We start from the raw sequence: 16,237 nt of genomic DNA on the forward strand, positions 1-16,237 counted from the left end.
CCCTGTACCTCTGCACCTCAAGGTGGTTGTGAGAGGACAAGTTAATTATTTAGTAATTAAGCACAGAAATGTACCAACTTAGGGTAGTAAGCAATAGCTTTTCTGTTTGGTTTTTACTTTTCTTGTTTGAAATTGATAACCAGTTGGGTGCAGTGGCTCACGCCTGTAATCCCAGCACTTTTGGGAAGACGAGGTGTGCAGATCACCTGAGCCCAGGAGTTCCATACCAGCCTGGCCAACATGGTGAAACCCCATCTCTACAAAAAATACAAAAATTAGCCAGAGGTGGTGCCTTGCACCTGTAGTCCTGGGGAGGCTGAGGTGGGAGGATCGCTTGAACCCTGGAGGTAGAGGCCAAGATTGCACCACTGCAATCCAGCCTGGGTGACAGTGTGAGACCCTGTCTCCAGAAAAAAATAAATTGAAAACCCGTCTGTCTCAAACAGAGGAAGAGTTTTGCCATTTTTAAATGAGCAGGAAAGATCTTAATTGTAGCCATCAGGTGCTGTTTGAAAGGTTTTGAGGGCCCCAAAATAATGAGTATAGTTTAGCTAATGGTTGATTCTTTTGTGTTCCTCTTTACAGACGCTCATTTTTTCAAAATTGTGAAATTTATCATATATGCAAAAGGCTGTATAAAATACACATGTAGTTAAAAGAGTGATAGTAAGACACACAGCATTCTGTTTCAGAAATAGAATACTACCTGTACTAGAACATGACAAGCTGCCTATGCACCCCTTCCCCACTGGCACATACCCTTCCGCTTCCTCACTCCCAGTAATTACTGTTTTGAATGCTGAGTTAATCATTCCTTTGCTTTTTAACTTCTCCATCTGTATGTATATTGTTAAATGACTTTTTTTTTTTTTTTTTTTTTTTTTTTTTTTTTTTTTTGAGACAGGGCTTGCTCTGTTGCCCCAGCTGGAGAGCAGTGATATGATTACAGCTCACTGCAGCCCTGACCTCCCAGGGGCAAGCAATCCTCCCACCTCAGCCACCTGAGTAGCTGAGACTACAGGTGTACATCACCACACCCAGCTAATTTTTAAAATTTTTTTGTAGAGCCAGGGTTTTGCCATGTTGCCCAGACTAGTCTCAAAGTCCTGAATTCAAGCAATCCACCTGCCCTGGCTTCCCAAACAAAGTGTTGGGATTACAGGCATGAGCCACCACGCCCGGCTTAATACATTTTTTGAGACGGGGTCTTGCTGTGTCGCTCAGGCTGGAATGTAGTGGCGTGATCACTGCTTACTGCAGCTTCAAATTCCTGGGTCAAGCAATCCTCCTGCCGCAGCCTCCCAAGTAGCTTGGCCCATGGCTTGTGCCACCACACCCAGCTAATTTTTTATTTTTAGGTCTCACTATGTTGCCCAGGCTTGTTTTGCCAGGTTTTTTTCATTTTTGTTTTTGTTTTGTTTTTGTAAAACAGCTTTACCTAGGTCTAAATGACATACAATAATTTGCATATAAAGTGTACAATTTGACATTCATACACCTGTGAAACCATAAGCACAATCAAGATGATCAAAGTTTTGAGAGCAGTCTTTGACATCTTGTTCTTCAGGAGTGTGACAACTATACTTGGCCCTTTGTTCTTCCGTAATAGCATCCTCTGTAACATTTTGTTACCCTTTTGAAATTTTGGTTATATATATAACTGCATTGAAATTATAGATCAATTTGGGAAGAATTGTTATCTTTACAATACCAAGCTCACTTCCTGTTCAAGAATATAACTATTTAAGTTTTAAAAATATCTGTCAACAAAGTTTTATGTTTCTCACCATAAAGAGCTTGTATCTTTGTTAAGTTTATCCCTAGGCACTTTATAATTTTTGTAGACAATATTTTTAAATAACATTTTCTGAGTTTTTGTTGCTGTTCTGGGTTCTTTTTTAAAGGCCGCAGAAGTAGAATTTGAAATTAGTTTACCCTAAGTTGTAAATAGTACCAGATCCACTTGTTCAAGGAATTTGTCCATTTCATTCATCAAATTTGTTGGAATATTTTCTTAGTTTCTCTTTTTCCCATTTCATTGGCTTCTACTACATTTGGATTTACTTTGCTCTTCTTTCTCTAGCTTCTTCTGATAGCACCTAAGGTCACTGATTTTACTCTTTGTTAATTTCTTTTTGGAGACAGTCACTCTGACTGGAGTGAAGTAGCACGATCTTGGCTCACTGCCGCCTCTGCCTCCCAAGTTCAAGCGATTCTCCTGCCTCAGCCTCCCGCGTAGCTGGGACTACAGGTGCATGCCACCGCACCTGGCCAATTTTTGTATTTTTAGTAGAGATGGGGTTTTACCATGCTAGCCAGGTTGGTCTCAAACTCCTGACTTCAGGTGATCCACCCACCTCGGCCTCCCAAAGTGCTGGGATTACAAGTAGCGTGAGCCACCGAGTCCAGCCGTCTTTGTTAGTTTCTAAAATAAACATTTAAAGCTGTAACTTTCCCTGTAGCACTGCTTTGGCTACATCCTACAAATTTTGGTATGTTGTATTTTTATTATCTTTCAGTTTGAAATACTTTCAAAATTTCTTTTCTTGTTACTCTACCTCCTCCCATCATTATGAATTTCCTTTTAAGTTAACCTATTGGTATTTACTTACCTATACCTCTTTGAATTAATAATGTAGTTGCCGTAAGGACCGTTCATATACATCTTTAGTTTTTCACAGTCTAATTCGAGCTAACATTGTAGCACTTTATGTAAAACATAAACACCTTGCACCCCTCCCCCTGCCCTATCCAAATGCATTTTTTATTGACCTAATAGGGTCTTCTACCTGTTCTACATATCCCATAATTTTGTGGATAATAACTCAGAAATCACTAGTTACAACAAAGCAACAAAGAAGGGAAACTTTTTTTCTTCTTACTGAAAAAGGAATACACTCAAACTTATTCTGCTTATCTTTACACTTGTGTGTTTCAGACTAACTGAAGCCTCACAGCAGCGTAGGGTGGGGAAGTAGTTTAAATTTTTTTAATTGCCAGACCTTTTACATGTCTCATTTGATCCCAAAAACTTTGGGGCAAATTATTGGCAGCTTAACAGATAAACCTCTCCTCTGAGCATCAGATCCATGTGACTTCTCATGAGTCTACCTTAACCACCTTATTTAAAATCGCAACTCACTCTACCTTTCTCCTGACTCTTGATTCCCCTCTTTTCCCCCATAGCATGATTACTTTCTAATCTATTATATATTTCACTTACTTATTACTCTTATTGTCTCCCTTTCTAGAAAGTAAGCTCCTTGAAGGTAGGGTTCTGGTTTGTTTTTTGGGTTTTGTCCACACTTATATACTCAAAGTGACTAGCATGTTAGGTGCTCAGTAAATATTTGTTGCTTGAATGAGTGTCCATTATTTCCACCTGGGTGTTCCGTAGGCATCTCATATTCCATCCTCCAGTGTCATCAGTCATCTATACAGGTACCCATACCAGAAATATAATTGTATTCTTTAATAATCACATTCACTCAATTTATTCTTTGAATACATATTTTAAGCATCTGCTACAGACCAGACAGAATTTCTAGGCACTGGGATTACAACAGTAAAACAAAAATCCGTACCCCATGACTGTCCAAGGAATCTTGGGGGAGACAGACAATAAATAAGTACATCTATCAGGTGGTGCTGAGGAGAAATAAAAATAAAGCAGGATAAGAGGGATAAGAGGTCAAGATGGGCATCTCTGACAAGACTTTTGGGCCAAGACCTGAGGAAAGTGAGGGGCAAATCATGTGATCCTAGTCAGATGTAATAGCAAGTATGAATGTCCAAAAGTGCAAAATAGCAAAAGCATGAGCAAAGGACAGAAAAAAAAAAAAAAAAAAAAAAGCCAGTGCTGCCGTTTTGTTTTGGGTAGTGTCTGTTTCTTCAAGTTCACTAGTTCCTTCTCTTGTACCTTATCTGCTGTTAACCCCACACACTATTTTTTCATCCTACATGATGTACTTTTCATCTCTAGTTCAATTTGGGTCTTTTTTTCTATCTTCCAAGTCTAGGTAACTTTTTGAACATATGGAATACAGTTACTCTTTTAATGCTCTCTGCTAATTCTAACATCTGTGTCAGTTCTAGTTTGGGTTTCATCTGATCTTTCTCCTCTCTGTGGGTCGTGTTTTCCTGTTTGTCAGCATACCTGGTAGTTTCTGATCAGACACCAGATGTTGTTTTACTTTGTTGGGTGCTAAGTATTTTTGTATTTCAGTAAGTATTCTTGAAATTTATTCTAGGATGCTGTTAAGTACATAGACATAGTTTGACCCATTTGGATCTCGCTTACAAGATTTGTCAAGTGGGACCTGAGCTTTTTTAGTCTAGAGCTAATGATTCCACATTACCAAGGCAAGACTTCTCTGTACCACACGTAGCACCCTACACCTTTTGAGGTTTTATAGTCTGGGTGTGGTAACAAACACTCTTCTGGCACTGTATGGGCCCTGGCTACTGTTCTAATACTTCAGGTGCTTTTTTTCTCTGGCCATGGTTCGCTTTCTCACACATGTGCTGATCAGTAGTACTCTGAAGATTACTCAAGGGGGACTGTCCTCATATCTCCAGTGTTCTATATGCAGCTACCAATGTTTGTATCATATTGGTTATTAAAATTTTAATGTGTGATTGTGTTGGTAAGGCTATGCAGAAACAGGTGCTGTCTTTGTTTTAAAGTGTAAGTTGGTATAACCTTTTAAGAGAGCAATCTGGGCAGGGTACAGTGGCTCACGCCTGTAATCCCAGCACTTTGGGAGGCCGAGCAGGGTGGATCACTTGAGGTCAGGAGTTCGAGACCAGTCTGACCAACATGGTGAAACCCCATCTCTACTAAAAAATACAAAATTAGCCAGGCGTGGGGGCACAGGCCTGTAATCCCAGCTACTTGGGAGACTGAGGCAGGAGAATTGCTTGAACCAGGGAGGTGGAGGTTGTGGTGAGCCAAGATCGCACCATTGCGCTACAGCCTGGGCAGCAATAAGAGCGAAATTCTGTCTCAAAACAAAGAGCAATCTGACAATATCTGTGAAAATTAAAAAATGCATACACACATTCAGAAACTCTAACTCTAGGAACTTATACTCCAGATATCTACTGACAATAGACATAAACAACTGTGTACAGGATTATTACATTGTGGTATAATGCTGCATAGCAGAAGATTGAAAACAACTGAATGTTAGTTATTAGTAAAGTATGGCATATATTATGTATTAATAATTTTAGTATAATCAATATAATATGTATTTTATGTATAATGGAATGCTGTGCTTTTTTTTTTTTTGAGTCAGAGTCTAGCTCTGTCACCCAGGCTGGAGTGCAGTGGTACGATCTCGGTTCACTGCAACCTCTGCCTCCTGGGTTCAAGCAGTTCTCCTGCCTCAGCTTCCCAAATAGCTGGGATTACAGGCATGCACCTCCAGGCCTGATTAATTTTTGTGTTTTTAGTAGAGATGGGTTTCACTACTCTACTGTTGGCCAGGCTGGTCTTGTACTCCTGACCTCAGGTGATCTGCCTGCCTCAGCCTCCTAAATTGTTGGGATTACAGGCGTGAGCCATTGTGCCCAGCCTGTGCTTTTTAAATGAAGTAGATTTGTATTTATGGATATAGAATAATTGTCAAAATATAACAAAAAAGGTGCACAATTGACTCTATTGGTACAATATATAGGCATTTCTCAGAGATACTGCATGTTCAGTTCCAGACCAACACAATAAAGCAATTATCATAATAAAGTGAGTCTCACAAATTTTTTGGTTTCCCAGTGCAAATAAAAGTTATGCTGGCCAGGTGTGGTAGCTTATGCCTGTAATCCCAGCACTTTGGGAGGCTGAGGTGGGTGGATCAGTTGAACTCAGGAGTTTGAGACCAGCCTGGGCAACACAGTGAAATCCTGTGTCAACTAAAATACAAAAAAAAAAAAAATTAGCCAGGCGTGGCAGTGTGTGCCTGTAATCCCCACTACTCAGGAGGCTGAGACAGGAGAATTCTTTGAGCCCGGGAGGTGGAGGTTGCAGTGAGCCGAGATCGTGCCATTGCACTCCAGCCTAGGCGACAGAGTGAGACTCCATCCCAAAAAAAAAAAAAAAATACAAAAATTAGCTGGGCATGGTGGTGCACACCTGTAGTTTCAGCTACTCAGGAGGCTGAGGCAGGAGGATCGCTTGAACCCCGGAGGTAGAGACTGCAATGAGCCGAGATGGTGCCACTGCACTCCAGCCTGGGCACTAGAGCAAAACCCTGTCTCAAAAAATAAAAAGTGATGCTTACACTATACTATAGTCTATTAAGCATACAATAGCATATCAAAAAAAGTACATACTGTTACTTACAAGTAATTTATTGCTACAAGATGCTAACAGTTATCTGAACCTGCAGTGAGCCATAATCTTTTTGCTCATGGAAGATGTTGCCTCAGTGTTGATAGCTGTTGACTGATCAGGGTGGTGGCTGCTGAAGATTGGAGTGGCTGTGCAATTTCTTAAGACAACAATGAAGTTTGCTGCATCAATTGATTCATCCTTTCACAAAAGTATCTGATGCTGTTTGATAGCATTCTATCCATAGAAGAACTTTTTCAAAACAGGAGTCAGTCCTCAAACCCTACCACTGCTTTATTGACTACATTTAAGTATTATTCTAAATTATTTGTTATGTCAATAGTGTTCACAGCATCTTTATCAGGAATAGATTCCATCAAGAATTTTTTTGCCTAACTATAAGAAGCAACTCTTCACCTTTCAAGTTTTACCATAAGATTGTAGCAGTCGTCACATCTTCACTCATAAGCTTTTCTCATGGCATTCCATTGGGTGCTCAAGAGAGTGTGGGGGCATACATAGCAGGAGGCTGCTGCGATCCCCCCTGGAAAGCACAGATATATAGTATAGCTGCCCCTGAGTTGGGGATAGGCACAAAAACCCACCTGTTTCCCGGTTCATTTTCTGCTATAAACGAAAGCCTTAAGCCACTGATGGAGGGTTAACATTTTCTCAGGGCAGAAAATGCTTTAGTGGGAGGAACAGAGGTAAAACCCCTCTGCCTCAGAAGGAAGGACAAAGGCAAAGATCTTTCATTTAAGGAGAAAAAGTAGAAGCACAAATCTTAATTTAGAGGCGAGAGACAGAAAATAGTTTGGTGCCTAGCATCCTCCACTGATAGTACTACTGGGAGAGGAGTAGGAAATTCCTGCTGAAGACCAGGCATAAATACATGAGGAGCAGGGATAGGAATGCTAAGAAAGACACAATTCTGAGGCCAGGTGCGCAAAGCCTGCGTAAGACTGAGGCTGAGCTAAGACAACAAAGATTCCTTATTGTCTCTACCATGAGCCTAACACAGACTAACAAGAAAATGCAGTCTACCTCTGAGGGAGGGGCAAGAGCATGGAGAGAGAACATCTTGGGAGCAAAGACATACAGAGACAGCTGGAAGGTGGAGAGGGAGCTGGAACATTGAGAAAAATACCCTCTGGCATCCTGTCCCTTAAGCGCACAGTAACAGCTCACTGCTGGAGGAATTTGAAATATGTGATATGCTGCAGATAACAGTAAGAAAACATAAACTCAACTTCTTACAATACTGACAACTTACCATTCCAGCCTAACAGGCATGCATTTATAACCAGACATAAATACTGTTTACCTCAGTTTCTGTTTTTTTCTACACACAATAAATTAAATTCAATATTATAAGACTCAAGGAAAAAAAAGAAAAAAAAAAAACACCTTGTTAAGAGATAAAGCAATTAATAGAACAAGACTTGGAGTTGACTCATAAAATTTGAATTATCAGTTAAGGACTAACATTAATATACTGTATTGAAGGATATAGTGGAATAGGAGGACAACACATTGATGCCAGGTGTTTTAGCAGAGATGAAAACTATAAAAATATAAATGGAAATGCTAGAAATAAAAAGCATGATATCAGAGATGAAAATCCCTTCAACAGGTTCATTAGTAGAATGGAAATAGCTGAGGAAAGATTCAGTGTATTGGAAGATACACTTATTCTGAAACACTGAGAAAAAAATTACAACAACAACAAAAAAAGCCAGGTGTGGTGGCTCACACCTGTAATCCCAGCACTTTGGGGGGCCAAGATGGGCAGATCACTTAAGGTCAGGAGTTTGAGACCAGCCTGGCCAACATGGCAAAACCCCATCTCTACTAAAAATACAAAAATTAGCCGGGCATGGTGGCAGGTGTCTGGAATCCCAGCTACTCGGGAGGCTGAGGCAGGAGAATTGCTTGAACTGGGGAGGTGGAGGTTGCAGTAAGCTGAGATCCTGCCAGTGCGCTCCAGCCTGGGCATAAGAGTGAAACTCCGCCTCCAAAACAAAAACAATAAAAACAGTGCCCAGGAGCTATGGAATAATAACAAGCAGTCTAACATACATGTAATAAAAGTCTTAGAAGGAGAAGAGAAAACAGGAAATAATATTTTAGAAGATAATGGCAAGGAATTTTTCAGAAATAATAACAAAACATCAAACCACAGATCTAACCAGTTTAGAGAACACCAAGCAGGATAAATACCAAAACCAATTAAAGCAGCCAGAGGAAAAAAACACACTCAGAAGGACAAAGGTAAGAATTATAGCAGAGTACTCATCAAAATAACAGAGTGACATATTTAAAGAAATAAATCAACCCCTAATTTTGTATTCTGTGAATAAATCTTTGAAAAATAAAAGATGAAATAAAGGCTTTTTAGAGGAAAGCTGAAAGAATTCACTGTCAGCAGACCTATGGTAGAAGTGTGATGGCAGATAGAAACTTGGATACATAATGAAGAAATGACTAGTGCTTTATAACAAGTTATCCCCAAACTTAAGTGACTTAAAACAACATTTTCTCAAGTCTGTGGGTTAGAAATTCACCATCAGTTTGGCTGGGTGTTTTAGTGTCGCTCATGTGGTTACAATTATGTGGTTGGCTGGGTGTGTAATTACAGGAAGGCTTGCCTGGGGTGAAGGATCCACTTCCAAACTCATTCAATTCATATGACTCTTTAGAGGAGGCCTAACTTCTTCACCAAGTGGGATTCTCCATAGGGGTATTTCAGTATCTTCATGACATGTCATCTGGCTTCCCCCAGTGCCAGAGATCGGAGACAAAATGGAAGGTGCAATGTCTTTTACGACCTAGCCTTAGAATCACACATTTCTACCACATTCTATTCATTTAGTAAATTACTACAGCGCACACTCAAGGGAATGGGAATTAGGCTGTTCCCAAGGTAGGAGTATTGAAGAATTTGTGGACATATTTTTAAAGCAACCCACACCAGAAAATTATTCAAAAATGACGATAAATATAAAAGTTTTTTGTTAAAGAATTTAGTCTAAAGCAAAAATATTACCACTGTATTCTGGGGTTTATTAAACATATTAAGATGTATGACAATAGCATAAATGATGCAAGAGAAATTGGAAGTATATTGTTGCAAGGTTCTTCTAACTATACGTGAAGTGGTATACTATTTGAAGTTTGTGTAAGTTGAACATGCATATTTTAAAACCTGGAGAAGCCACTGAAACCTTTTTTTAAATAAAGAGCTATAACAAGCCAGTAATGGTGATAAAATCAAGAGAATACTCAATCCAAAAGAAAGTGAGAAAAAAGAAAATGGGACAAGTAGAAAATAGCAAAATGGTGAGATTACATTCAACCATATCCATAATTACATTAAAATATAAACTAATTTCCAATTAAAAGACATCAGATTGAATAAAAAAACAAGACCCATCAGTCTTCAAGATGGCTGACTAGAGGCATCTAGTACTCACCTTCTCCATAAAGAACCAAAATAGTGAATAGATAATCACAGTTGGAATAGGTTATCTAGGAAAGAACACTAAAATTCAACAGAGAAGTGAACAGGAAACACCTAAAACAAGGAAGGAGAGGGAAGTGAGGCAGCCTGCTCAGCTGAGATTGGCTGGGTGCCTGTAGAGACTTCCCAATGAAGGGAAAGGGTTAGGGATAGACCCCCCCAGTAGTCCACACTTTTTTTTTTTTTTTTTTTTTTTTTGAGATGGAGTCTCGCTCATTGCCCAGGCTGGAGTGCAGTGGCGCGATCTCGGCTCACTGCAAACTCTGCTTCCCGGATTCACACCATTCTCCTGCCTCAGCCTCCCAAGTAGCTGGGACTACAGGCGCCCGCCACCACGCCCGGGTAATTTTTTGTATTTTTAATAGAGATGGGGTTTCACCGCGTTAGCCAGGATGGTCTCGATCTTCTGACCTCGTGATCCGCCCGTTTCGGCCTTCCAAAGAGCTGGGATTACAGTCGTGAGCCACCGCGCCCGGCCGCAGTCCACATTTTTTATTGCAGACTCCTACAATCCTAACCACAGGAAAGCCCCCTCAATCCTTGTGGACCCTGAGACTAACATAGGGAGCTGCTTGAAGACCATGTGATGGTATTGCTCCAGAAAGGGAGTTAAGGCTGAGTCTTGCACACCCTGAGTTCTAAGCAGCTACAGCAGGGTACCATTTTGAGAACCAGCACCTCCATGCGCCACCAGGCAGCCTGGGGACAGGTTTGCCTAGACTGGCACAGTGCCCTACCCAACCAACACCACATATACATCTTCAGGAAAAAGTCCTCCACTATGAAAGCAAATCCAAAAAAATCGGAAGAAGTGACTGTTAGACCAGATGTGCGGAGAAAAATGTAAGGACACAACAAACACGAAAAAGCAGGGAAATATGACACCTTCAAAGGCACACAATAATTCTCCAGCAACAGATTCCAATGAAAAAGAAATTTATGAAGTCCCAGAAAAAGAATTCAAAGTAATGATATTAAAGAAGCTCAGTGAGATAGAAGAGCACACAACAAATACAAAAAATAATGAGAAATTTACCAAAGACATAACAATCATGAGGAAAAACCACCAAATTTTGGAACTGGTGAATTCACTGAATGAAATACAATACACATTTAAAACCTTCAAAAATAGAGTAGATCAAGTAGAACAAAGAATTACAGAACTTGCAGACAGGTCTTTTGAAATAATCCAGTCAGATAAAAACAAAAAAGAATGAACAAAGCCCACATGACATATGGGACACCATAAAATGACCAATATTCAAATTTTTGGTGTTTCAGAAGGCAAAGAGAAAAGGGATAGAAAATCCATTTAATGAAACAGTAACTGAAAACTTCCCAAGTAAGAGATTTAAAGATCCAATACAGGAAGTTCAGAGGTCCCCAAACAGATGCAATTCAAAGAGATCTTCACGGCACATGGTCGTCAAATGTCAAAGACAGAGAATTGCAAAAACAGCAAGTGAATAATGTCTAGTCACTTACAAGGGATCTCCCAACTGACTAAGCAGAATTCTCAGTGGAAACCTTACAGGCCAGGAAAGAATGGGATGGTATAGACAATGAGCTGAGAAAAAAATCTGCCAGCCAAGGACACTACACCCAGCAAAGTTATCCTTCATAAATGAAGGAGAAGTAGTCTTTCCCAGATAAGCAACAATTGAGGGAATTCATCACACTAGGTGAGCCCTACAAGAAATAAGTTTAAGAGAGTCCTGGAAGGAAAACAATGATGCACACCACCATAAAAACACAAAAATTACAAAACCCACTGGTAGAGCAAAGAGACAAATGAGGAGAAAGGACTCAAACATTACCACTACAGAAAACCACCAAATCACAATAATAAGAGAGAAAGAGAGGAACAAGGGATATATAAAACAAGTAGCTATGAAGTAATAAAATTACAGGAATTAGCTCTCACATATCAATAATAACCTTGAATGTAAACAGATTAAACTTTCCACTTGAAAGTTACAGGATAGCCGAATGGATTAAAAAAAACATGGCCCACCTATAAGCTGCCTAAAATAAACTCATCTCACTTGTAAGAACATATACAGACAAAGTAAAGACATGGAAAAAGAGATTCCAATCAAATGGTAATCAAAAGAAAGCAGGGGTAGCTATACCAATGTTAGATAAAACAGACTTTAAGTCAAAAACTGTTAAAAGAAACGAAGAAGGTCACTATATAATGAAGGTCACTATATAATGATAAGTGGATCAACACAGCAAGAGGATATAACAATTATATATGTACCCAACATTAGAGCACCCAGATATATAAAGCAAATATTAGATCTAAAGGGAGAGATGCACTGTAACATAGAGTTTGGGACTTCAACATACCACTTTCAGAATTAGACCAACTAGATGGAAAATTAAGAGACATTTATACTGCACTTTAGAACTAATGGACCTAAACAGAACATTTCATCCTACAGCTGTAGAATACACTTTCTCCTCATCAGCAAATGAAGCATTTTCCAGCACAGACCATATGTTAAGCCACAAAACAAGTCTCAACAAATTTTTAAAATAGAAATCATATCAATTATCTTCTCAGACCACAATAGGATAAAATAATAAATAAGTAGCATGGGCTGGGCGCGGTGGCTCATGCCTGTAATCCCGGCACTTTGGGAGGCCGAGGCAGGCGGATCATGAGGTCGGGAGTTCGAGACCAGCCTGGTCGGCATGGTGAAACCCCGTCTCTACTAAAAATACAAAAAATTAGCTAGGCATGGTGGCGCACACCTGTAATCCCAGCCACTTGGGAGGCTCAGGCAGGAGAATTGCTTGAACCCAGGAGGCAGAGGTTGCAGTGAGCTGAGATGGTGCCACTGCACTCCAGCATGGGTGACAGAGTGAGACTCTGTCTCAGAGAAAAAAAAAAAGAAGTAGCATGAGGAACGTTGGAAACTGTACAAATACATAGATTTGTATGAACATAAATAATATGTTCCTGAATGACCACTGGGTCAGGGAAGGAATTAATAAGGAAATAAAAAGAAAACTTTTTTTGATACAGGATCTCACTCTGTTGCCTAGGCTGCAGGGCAGTGGAACGAACATAGCTCACCACAGCCTCAACCTCCCAGGCTCAAGTGGTCCTCCAGCGTCAACCTCCTTAGTAGCTGGAACCACAGCTGTGTGTCACCATGCCCAGCTAATTTTTAATTTTTTGTAGAGATGGGGTCTTGCCATGTTGCTCAGCCTGGTCTTGACTCCTGGGCTCAAGTGATCATCTTGCCTCAGCTTGCCAAAGTGCTAGGACTATAGGCGTGAGCCACCACACATGGCCAAAAAATCTCTTGAAACAAGTAAAAATTAAAACACAACATATTGGCTGGACATAGTGGCTCATGCCTGTAATCCCAGTTCTTCGGGAGGCTGAGGCAGAAGATCATTTGAGGTCAGTAGTTTAAGATCAGCCTATGCAACACAGCAAGACTCTATCTTTACAAACAACATTTTTTAAATTAGCTGGGCATGGTGGTGTGCACCTGTAGTCCTAGCTACTTGGGAGGCTGAGGCAGGAGGGTCACTTGAGCCCAGGAGTTCAAGGTTAAAGTGAGCTACAATCACATGACTGCACTACAGCCAGAGTGACAGAGCAAGACCCTGTCTCTAAAACAGCAACATAAAAAAGCCTATGAGATACAGCAAAAACAGTCCTAAGAAGGGAGTTTATAGCAATAAACACCTACATCAAAAAAGTAGAAAAATTTCAAACAATCTAATGATGTACTTCAAGGAAATAGGAAGGCAATAAACCAAACCCCAAATTAGTAGAAGTTAAGAAATAATAAAGATCAGAGGAGAACTAAACAAACAGATAAAAGAGTAAGGCACAGTGGTGCAAGGCTGTATACTAGCTAATCTGGAGGCTGAGGAGGGAGGATTGTTTTTGCCCAGGAGTTTGAGACCAGCCGGGGTAACATAGTGAGCCCCCATCTTAAAAAAACAAAACAAAACAAACCTGGCCAGAGTAATCAAACAAGAGAACGAAGTAAAGGACGTCGAAATTGGAAAAGAGAAAGTCAAACCATAGATGTTCACTGATGATATGATTGTATACCTAGAAAACCCTAAAGACTCATCCAAAAAGCTCCTAGATCTGATAAACAAACTCAGTAAAGTCTCAGGATACAAAATCAGTGTACATAAATCAGTAGCACTGCTATATGCCAACAACAATCAAGCTGAGAATCAAATCAAGAACTCAATCCCTTTTACAATAGCTGCAAAAAATAAAATAAAATAAAATACCTAGGAATATACTTAACCAAGGAGGTGAAAGATGTTTATAAGGAAGACTACAAGACACTGCTGAAAGAAATAATAGATAACACAAATGGAAACACATTCCATGATCGTGGATGGGTAGAATCAATATTGTGAAAATGACTACACTGCCTAAAGCTTTCTACACATTCAATGCAGTTCCCATCAAAATATCATCATCATTCTTCACAGAACTAGAAAAAACTCCTAAAATTTATATAAAACCCGAAATGAGCCTGCACAGCCAAAGCAATACTAAGCAAAAAGAACAAATCTGTAGGCATCACATTACCCAACTTCGACTGTACTCTGTACTGTAAGGCTAAAGTTACCAAAACAGCATGGAACCAGTATAAAAACAGGCACGTAGACCAATGCAACAGAATAGAGAGCACAGAAATAAAACCAAATACTTACACCTAACTGATCATTGATGAAGCACACAAAAACATAAATTGCGGAAGGGATACCCTATTCAATAACTGGTACTGGAAAAATTGGCAAGCCACATGTAGAAGAATGAAACTGGATCCTCATCTCTCACCTTATACAAAAATCAACTTAAGATGGATCAAAGACTTAAATCTAAAACCTGAAACCATAAAAATTGTAGAACATCAGAAAAACTGTTCTGGACATTAGCTTAGGCAAACACTCATGACTAAGGCCCCAAAAGCAAATGCAACAGAAATAAATATAAATAAATGGGACCTAATTAAACTAAAAAGCTTCTGCACAGCAAAAGAAATAGCAGAGATAACACACAGTAGGAGAAAATATTTGCAAACTATGCATCTGAAAAAGGACTAATATCCAGAATCTACAATGAATTTGAACAAATCAGCAAGAAAAAAAACAATCTCATCAAAAAGTGGGTAAAAGACACAAATAGACAATTTTCAAAAGAAGATATACAAACAGCCAACAAACATATGAAAAATGCTTAACATCCTTAAGTATCAGAGGAATGCAAATTAAAACCACAATGATACCAACTTACTCCTGCAAGAATAGTCATAATTAAAAAGTCAAAAAACAGTAGATATTGGTGTGGATTTGGTGAAAAGGGCATATTTTTACACTGCTGGTGGGAATGTAAACTAGTACAACCACTATGGAAAACAGTATGGAGATTCCTAAAAGTAGAATTACCATCTGATCCAGCAATCCCACTACTGGGTATCTACTCAAAGGAAAAGAAGTTATTATATGAAAAAGACACATGCACATGCATGTTTATAGTAGCACAGTTCACAATTGCAAACATAATGAACCCAACCTAAGTAACCCACCAACCAACAAGTGGATAAAGAAAATGTGGTATATATACCCCATGGAATACTACTCAGCCACAGAAAGGAATACAATAATGTCTTCTGCAGCAAGTTGAATGGAGCTGGAGGCCATTATTCTAAGTGAGGTAATCAGGAATGGAAAACCAAATATGGCATGTTCTCACTTATAAGTGGGAGCTAAGCTATCAAGATGCAAAGGTAGAAGAATGATATAATGGACTTTGGGGATTCGGAGGGGGCAGTGCGGGATAAAAGACTACATACTGGGATAAAAGCAGTGTACATTGCTTGAGTGATGGGTGTGCCAAAATCTCAGAAATCACCACTGAAGAACTTATCCATGTAACCATGGATACTTTTGGTTACTTTTCCATGTAACCAAAAAACCACCTGTACCCCAAAAACTATTGAAATAAAGAAAAGTTGGCTTTTAAAAGAGGATAAATAAAATGGATACTGTTAGCTAGACTAACCAAGAAAAAAAGAGATTGTATACCTAGAAAACCCTAAAGAAATAGAATAAGATATGAAAAAGGAGACATTACAACTGATACCACAGAAACATAAAAGATTATCAGATATTATTAACAAGTAAACACTAATAAACTGAAAAACCTAGTGGAAATGAATAAATTCCTGAACATATACAACCTACCAATATTGAATTAAAAAGACATAGAAAACCTGAACAGACCAATAACAAGTAATGAAGTTGAAATGGTAATTTTAAAAATCTCCCAACAAAGAAATGTGCAAGACTGGATGGCTTAATTGCCAAATTCTACCGAACTTTCTAAGAAC

The sequence above is a fragment of the Macaca thibetana genome, chromosome 15, assembly GCF_024542745.1.
Source record: "Macaca thibetana thibetana isolate TM-01 chromosome 15, ASM2454274v1, whole genome shotgun sequence".
NCBI lineage: Eukaryota > Metazoa > Chordata > Mammalia > Primates > Cercopithecidae > Macaca > Macaca thibetana.